This window comes from Phacochoerus africanus, chromosome 14, assembly GCF_016906955.1.
Source record: "Phacochoerus africanus isolate WHEZ1 chromosome 14, ROS_Pafr_v1, whole genome shotgun sequence".
Classification (NCBI taxonomy): domain Eukaryota; kingdom Metazoa; phylum Chordata; class Mammalia; order Artiodactyla; family Suidae; genus Phacochoerus; species Phacochoerus africanus.
In genome coordinates this window covers 4,056,067-4,064,088 of record NC_062557.1, presented here as the reverse complement: position 1 = coordinate 4,064,088, position 8,022 = coordinate 4,056,067, and the positions used below count along the sequence as shown (strand labels likewise).

Genomic DNA, 8,022 nt, shown 5'->3' with positions numbered 1-8,022 from the left:
GACCCCAAAGACGGTGCATCCCCAAAGTAAGAAGACAGATGGGGCCAGGGTGGCCCTCCGCCTGCGATTCTTGGGGAGCCGTGGCGTGTACAACCCGGGACTGCACACGAACATTCCGGTTCAGGCTCTGAGTCCACGTCGGGGAGGGAGGAGGATCCTGCTGGCAGGCACTTAACAAATTGGCCTGAAACGCCCCATCCCCGGCTCCCAGACCTCCGGGCACCAGAGAGGGTGAGGAGGGAAAGGCCCGAGCCTGGGCAAGCCGATTAATTGAAGGCTGGAGTCCGCGCCCGGGAGGGGAGTGCAGTGGGGGGGGGGGGGGGGGGCTGCAGGCGCTCCAGAGGCCCCGCCCTCCCGAAGGGCTATGCAAATCAGGGGCCCCGCTTTGCTTTTTCCCAGTAAGTGAAAGTAAGCCATCTACACCGGGGTTAACAATATATATTTATGAGATGTGGCCAGCTGCTTCTGTGTTTTCACATGTGTTTGTTGATGAAAGGTAACCTAAGGGTCAGATTATTATGTAAATAACTACTGAGGAGGTGGCAGTGACCCCCCCCAACTCCCCCCCAAGAGTCATCTCTGCAGCTTTCAGTGGGGACTAATGAATATTGGATCTGGTCGTGTGCTGGGCGCCCAGGCCTCTCTTTATGGAGAGAAGGGGTGGAACGGACAGACTCGTCTCCCTGTGGGCTCTAACCAGCCACTTCTCTCTCCACTCCTGCAGGACCGAAGGGAATTCAAATGCCTGGTCCCCTCCTCCCCAGCCCCTCCCCCGGCCTTCCGTCTACACACAGACAGAGGCAGACAGGGCACCCTTGCTGTGTGCAGGTTACATCATGGAAACCACTTCCATTGACCAGGCCCTTAAAGCATCAGTCTTGCGTCTCTTGCCCAGAAATCATCCCCGGAAAAGAGGAAAGACAAAGGGTCACCACGGAGCATGGCCCCAGAGACCCAGGCGGGAGGCGGAACACAAAGTGGTGGGCGGGGGGCGGGGAGCAGGGGAAGCCCCCAGCGCCCACCTGAAGCTGGACCCAGCATGAGGGGTGGCCTGGGTACCCGCATCCCTCTTGTCCTACCCCAGGAAGGGACAGCCAGCCTCCTTGCAAAGCAGCCCTGACACTAGGAGCAGCAGAGCCATGCCAGGTGCCCAGGGAGGGCAGAGCTGCGGGAGCCAGGGGTCCGGGAGAGGCTGTGCAGAGGAGACCAGCCCATCAGGGAGGTGGACCCTCTGGCCATCCGGGGTTCTGGCACCTCCCAGCAGGCTGGAGGGAATGAGTCTGGCTGGCTTTGCAGCCTTTAACTGGGGGGCCCCGGGGGCCCCAGCACGGAGGACAGAGACAGCTGATCCTGCAGGTGGAGGCGCCGCCTGGCCCTGCCCGCCTCTCGCATTGTGTGCAGGCTCCCAGGGCTCTGAGTGATGGCGTGGTGCCCCTGGGGGGAGGGTCTCTGCAAACGAGATACTGCGTCTCCCTAGACCTCCCTGAGTAAATAAAAGCTAAATATAAATAATGTGCCCACATTGCTCTCCGGCTCTGCCCTTGACTAGAGGGAACACGCTGAAATGGTTGATTAAGAATAAATAAAATTACTCTATTCTAGCTCCTCCAAACAGAAAGGCAGGGCTCCCCTCTCTCTGTGTGGCTGAGATAAAGCAGCCCCGGGAGGCAGCGGAGTCACTGCGGCTGGTTTGTGGCCGTTCGTACAATTCACCCTGCACGCAGGCATGGAGCAGGCAGAGGCATTTTAATCAGTGATTGTCACATAGGTGGGGTCCTTGAGTGGCGTGGAATCATCTCTCCAGAGGAAGGTGGGTGTTTGTTTCGGTGGCGCAAAGCAGCTAACTCAGGATGGCTCACAGGGTCACCCCGGGAGACGAGGGGGCTTAGGGACACACATGAGCCCAGCCTGGCCTTCCTCTGTCCCCTCTTGGACCTGCTGACAAGCACACTTCAGCACCGCACCCTCCACCCTGGCCTCCGGCATGGGAGGCCACTCCATCACTGCCTTCTCCAAAGCGGGGGGCACCTCACCTTTCCACGTAGGTGCCTGGCTGTCCCTGGGCTGCACCGGCGGCAGGAGGGAGACACCCAAAGGAGGCAGCTTCCTTCTGGAATAACGACAGGCTGACAAAGTGCCCCTCGTGGCTGACACTTACCGAGACTTCCCCGAGTTGCCGCGTGGAACATGCGCCACCGCCCCTAATTCAGGCTCCGGGGGTGCAGCCACTTAAGCAATGAGAAAGTCGGCTTTGAGAGCCAAAAGGACGTGTCTGGAATCCACTGCTTACCAGCAGGAAACGTGCCTCCAGACTCAAACCTCTCTTCCATCAAAGACTGTGCTCGGGACCAGCCAGGCTGGATGGTCTGGGAAAGGGGCTGTGCATCCAGCAGGCGCCCAATCCGTACTCCTTGAACCAGACGTTTGAATTCAGCTGCGGCGTGGGCTTTGTCAGCGTGCATCCTGCTCTCAAGTTCTAGATGACAGGTGATGGACTCAGTCGCCACCTTCCTTTCCACCTGGGGGCTGCCCATCCTGGCTCGGCGTCCTCTGGCTCGTGGGAAGCCTGTCCTTCCCCGCTGTGTGAGCTGGGACGGGGCCCTCCGCCTCGCTGGGTCTCGGCCCTCCCGCCCGCCTGAGAGACGAAGAGGTTGTATCACGCTGAGTGAAAGGAGCCAGACACAGAAGGTCACACGCTGTACGATTCCATTTATATGAAATGTTCAGAACAGGCAGTTCCATGGAGACAGAAAGCAGATCTGAGTTTGCAGGGGCTGGGGCTGGGGTGGGGGATGAGGAGAGGCTGCTCATGCCTCCGGGGTTTCTCTCTGGGGTGATGGAACTGTTCTGGAATTAGACAGAGGTGCTGGGTGTCCAACACTGTGAAAGTACGAAGGGCCCCAGAATTCTACAATTTAAAATGGGTTTTTAAAAAAGTAAATCAACAGTAATAAAACACGTGGAAAAATTGGTTAATTTTCTGTTATGTGCATTTCACTTCCATGTAAGAAAAAAAGAGGAGAGTTCGAGGGTGACAGTCCCTTGAGCCCCTTCCAGGTGTGATCTTCCAGGGTTACAATTTTTTTTTTGCTTTTTAGGGGCACGCTTGCAGCATATGGAGGTTCCCAGGCTAGGGGTTGACTCGGAGCCACAGCTGCCACCCTACACCACAGCCATGGCAACACTGGATCCGAGCTGCGTCTGTGACGTATACCACAGCTCACAGCAACGCCGGATCCTTAACCCACTGAGCGAGGCCAGGGATCGAACCCGCGACCTTATGGAGATGTGTTGGGTTCTTAACCTGCCAAGCCATAATGGGAGCTCCCAGGGGCTATAATTTTGCGTGGTCCTGTCACTACTCCCCTCCCTTGGCCAGATACCCCTCAGCATCACAGCGGCGCCCTGTTGGAACAACGGATCAGCCTGCTGGCTCCTCCTCCCTGCCCCCCCCACCTCGTTCTATTTTACACAGAACACTTCCAGCCACAGCCTCCTAGGCTTGGAAATTGGATCTGCCAGGGCCCTCGGTCATCACAGGGGAGCAGGAGCTCAGGCACCACAAATGAGGAGCAGAACACAGATTTGCTGATGATGGAGAGACCTTTGGAGAAGAAAAACAACACGAACCAGAAGGAACCCGCGTTGGCCCAGTCATACAGACGATCCGAGGAAGTGGTGTGGACGTGTCACTAACACGCCTCGGCGATGATGACATGCGAAGGGGGCCCATCGGCAACCGTGGAAAACCAGCACGCGCTCTGCCATGCACGGCTTTAAGGCGCGCTGTGGTCTTCGAGGGTCCGCTGGTGCTTGCGTGCTGACACCTGGGCAGACCGCGAGAGGGGCTGGGATGTGCTAAGGGTCCCACCCCAGTGGGTGAGGAAACAGCACCGCCTTGGCCACAGAGGGACCTGTGTGGTTTGGGATTAGTTCCTAAACCTCTCTGAGCATCAGCTTGCTCCTCTTGGAGGTATTTTTACTTCCAAGGGTTGTGAGCACCCCACATTGCCTTGGGCTTTTGGCTAGAGAGAATGCAAATCTTCAGCTCAAGTTGGAAGGGAGAGCTCTACCAGCAGTTAGCGTCACGGAGAGGTTTTTATAACCCACTTTGAGCATGCGCATCTTCCGGCCATCCATCCATTGCTGACCTCGGTCAGCTTCCGTTGACCGCCTGGCTCCCCGCCGGCAGGGACAGGGTCTACACCAAAGGCAAAAGGCGCCAAGTGCTCTCAAGGTGTGTCCAGGGCTTAGGAAGGACGCCCCTCTGCTGCTCCACTGATTCCTTTGCACAGAGTCTGCCCTAGGCTCCTTTCACGCTGTTCCGTCCTCCATAAATGCCTTTCCCTCCTTTTGTCCGGCCCAAGAACTGCACAGACTTCAAAACCCAGCGCATTAGTCCTCCGCTCAGTGGAGTCTTCTTTGCCGCCCACCATCCAGGGAGGTGGGTTGCTTTTCCTGGCCTCCACTCCTCCCCACTTGCTGCCTACTGGCTGTGGGCATTGTAACTGTGGGTTTAAGAAGGAAGGACGGGGCTGTTGTCCAGCTATCATTCTCACCCCACCGCTCAGCACAGCCCTGACGCATGACCTGTGCTCAGTAAATATCTGTGGCGTGCATGTATGCATGGAGGATGGAGGGAGGATGGATGGATGGGTGGGTGGATGGATGGATGGGTGGGTGGATGGATGGATGGACAAACGATGGGTGCGTAGGTGACAGCACCCACAAGGAGTTGGTTCCTAGTTTTGGCAACCCAGTGTCAACCAATGGGAGTAGGTCATCCCAATCCAAGGAGACCCAGGACAGTGTTCTCTAGTCTCCTGGAGACCGTGGGAACCGACTTGACAACAGCCCAGGGGGAGCTTGTGTCTTCAGGCTGCAGCTTTCAAAATCCTTCTCCTCCTGGAGTTCCCATCATGGAGCAGAGGGAAAGAACCCAACTAGGAACCATGAGGTTGCAGGTTCGATCCCTGGCCTTGCTCAGTGGGTTAAGTGTCTGGCGTTGCCGTGAGCTGTGGTGTAGGTCGCAGACATGGCTTGGATCCCGCGTTGCTGTGGCTCTGGCGTAGGCCGGCAGCTACAGCTCCGATTGGACCCCTAGCCTGGGAACCTCCACACGCTGCGGGTGTGGCCCTAAAAAAGCAAAAGCAGAAACAACAACAACAGCAACAACAAAACCCCACAAAATCCTTCGCCATCATCAAAGCCTGCAAATAAAATAGTAGCTCTGCCTAGCAACCTCAGAGGATCAAAGGCAGCCAGAGAAAAGCAAAATCAAATTACCCTGAAAGACAGCAGCCCCTAGAAGACACACAGCTTTCAACCCTGAAAGCAGAAAGACAGGAGCCTGCCCCCCCACCTCCTCTCCCACTGCCCTCCTCTCCAGCTGCCGGAGGTTGTCGGCCGGGGTTGCAGACTGGGGTGAGGAAAGAGAAGCCAAGCCCACAAAAGGCTTGGTTTGGCCCACGTCGTGCTTTTTAATGTAAAATTTGGGGTGCCAGCATCTAAAGCCACATGCTTTCATGTCCAAATCCAGCTTGTACGTCGGCTTCTCCGGAGAAACCCCTGGCTCTCTCCCCTATGACAGCAATAGACAGGGGCAGAGGAGTCGCCACCTCCAGACATGACCTTCTCCAGGTGACCCCAGACCCACCCACCTGTACCTGCCTGGCCCTGGAAGGGGGGTGAACATGCAACACGTCTGTTCCCCGAGACCCTCATCCCCGCAGGCGCATGTTTCCGAACCTTCCAAAGGTCCGGGGTTTGGGGGCCGCTCCCTGGCTTTCCCAGGATGTTGCCACACGATCTTTCTTCTTCTGTCTTTCTCACGCATCTGAATTTTCAGACAGACCCCAGACCAGGAGCGAGATGCTAATTCTGTCATCCCTGTGACTCATCGGTCTAAGGAGGGGAGACCAGTGGGGGCGACAGGTTCATCCTTGGCCCGTTCTCAGCTTTCGAGCTCCACTGATGCTGCGTCAAAGCCGCACGGGCCGAGCTGCGCCTCTCCCCCCGTTGAAGGAGGAGACAGGAAACCGACAAGGGCCTCACCTAGCCGCTGCCTGCTCCAGAAGGGGGGTCAAGGTCCCCAGGGGCTCCCCCAACACTTAGGCCACCTTCTCTGCAGGCCAAGACCCACCGACTCTGGACGCTGTTGGTGGAAGACCAGCTGCCGGGAAGAGGGAGGGGCGGGGAGAGGCGGCCTCATCATACCTGTTTGCACTTGGATGACCCAGTGGGGTTTGTGTGCGGGGAGGAGAGCCGGCGAGGGCTGTTTGTTCTGGGAATGGTTAATCCTTGTTCAAATTTATACCCTGAATCTTCCGGCAATTGTGTCAATGAAGAGTCAGTAACACGCTCCAGGCCGCCAAGCCCAACTTGGAGTAACTGACTCCCTTTGCAGGGTTCTGAGCAGGGGATCCCTCCCCACCCTTCCGGGGTCCCTGAAGCCCCCGACTTCCAGGAAGCTGACCAGGCTCTGTCCCCACCACTCGCGGCTGCGTGAATTAGTCACGTTATACAGCTCTGTGTGGGTGGAGTCCACAGAGGGATTGGAGCTGGCGCTGGCATGGGGGCTGCATGATGCTGGAGCTGAAGCTGGATGATGCTGCCAGGATCATCCTGAGCAGCCAGCGCTGGGCCCTCAGGTGCCCGTCTCCGTGGGGCTGGTGTCCCCCTCTCTCTTGGGGGCATGGCTGTGCTTCCAAAGGTTCTGAGGCCCATTCAGGTAACTCCTGGTTTGATTTCCGTCTCATCGTCTCACTCTGGCCCCCGAGCCGAGGCCCAAGGAGAATTCTCTCTACCGTGGATGCAGACAGATGCCGAGGGATGGAGGACAGTACCTGCCCCAGGTCTGCAGAGGCCCTGCACCTCCAGAGCCAGCCACCCCCCGCCTGCCAGACTGCCCTCGTCCCCCGAGACTGGCCTTGCACGAGGGCAGAGTCAGCCCTGCCCGTCATCTCGTTAGCGTGATTCAGAGCTAAGTGATCTGATTAAATGGGGCTTCCCACGGCCCAGCTGGAGGTGATGAGCTCCAGTGAGGAATTTGTTTTACCTCAAACTGGGAGGTTTAACCCCAGGAAGGAATAAAAGTCCCTGCTCAATTCCTTCCCCTGGTCCACGTCTCTTGCTGCCTGTGGATGGGCTGAGCTGATGGGCCATTTGCCGGGATGGTTGGATGGAGCCAGATTTTGTAACGGGAAATGGCATCTCTGGAGGCCACTTAGGAGAAAGTAAAATGTGAGCGAGGCAGGGGCTGGGAACCTGCCCCCCAGGAGGTACGCCAGCTGCAGGTGCCGGTAGGGCAGCAGTCACGCGGGCACCTCCGCCCTGCTCCCCATTGGAGGCACTGATCACCGGCCTTGTCCAGGCAGGCTTTAATGTGCCAGGGACGCCCCAGAATGCTGGGTGTGGGGGGCAAGGGGCAGAGGGGCCTTGAGATCAAGGAATTTGCCCTCCCCCCACCCCCCACACCCGCTGCCATGGGATCTGGGTGTGATTCTGGCCCAGCTACTTATCAGCTAAGTGGCCTTGACCAGTGACAGTCCCTCTGAGCCTTAGATCCTGTCTATAAAAGGGGGACAATGGAATCTCCCACACAGCATGGTTCTGAGGTTGAAGGGAAGCGCCCCCTATAGGAGCTGGTAGGCGGTAGGAGCTCAGGAGACGGGAAGGGGCTGGAGAAGAGGGGGCAGAACTCAGCCTGCGTGTTCCCGTGGCCTTGACCCAGCCACCCCGGTCCGGAACATACACCGAGGGGACATCCTGCCCCCACAGATCCAGAGACAGGTACCAGGATACTGACAGCAACTTATATGCAGTAGCCAAACGCTGGTCCAAATGCCCACTGACAGGAGAGGAGAGAAAGCAATCGCGCTGTGCGCGCCAGTGGGATGCCGAGCCTCCTAGCAGAGCAGGGGCACTTACTGAGCAGACTCAGGCGGCAAAGGGCCCCCGGGCGAGGCAGGACTTTGACGAACTGAGGTGACGATGGCCTCGTTGGGGCAGAGACACCCCCGA

The 8,022-nt window shown here is 57.9% G+C and overlaps 1 long non-coding RNA gene across 2 annotated transcripts; it reads right to left on the bottom strand.

Moving 5' to 3' along the window:
- Positions 1-1,727: 1,727 nt before the first annotated feature.
- Positions 1,728-2,702, bottom strand: LOC125115018 (uncharacterized). Of its 2 annotated transcripts, none has more exons than XR_007131960.1 (2): positions 2,034-2,702; positions 1,728-1,938 (listed from the first exon to the last, which is right to left on the bottom strand). It is a non-coding gene; the product is annotated as an uncharacterized LOC125115018 (long non-coding RNA). The 2 variants fall into 2 exon arrangements; XR_007131959.1 differs by having other exon boundaries at positions 1,728-1,935.
- Between the last annotated feature and the right edge of the window lie 5,320 nt (positions 2,703-8,022).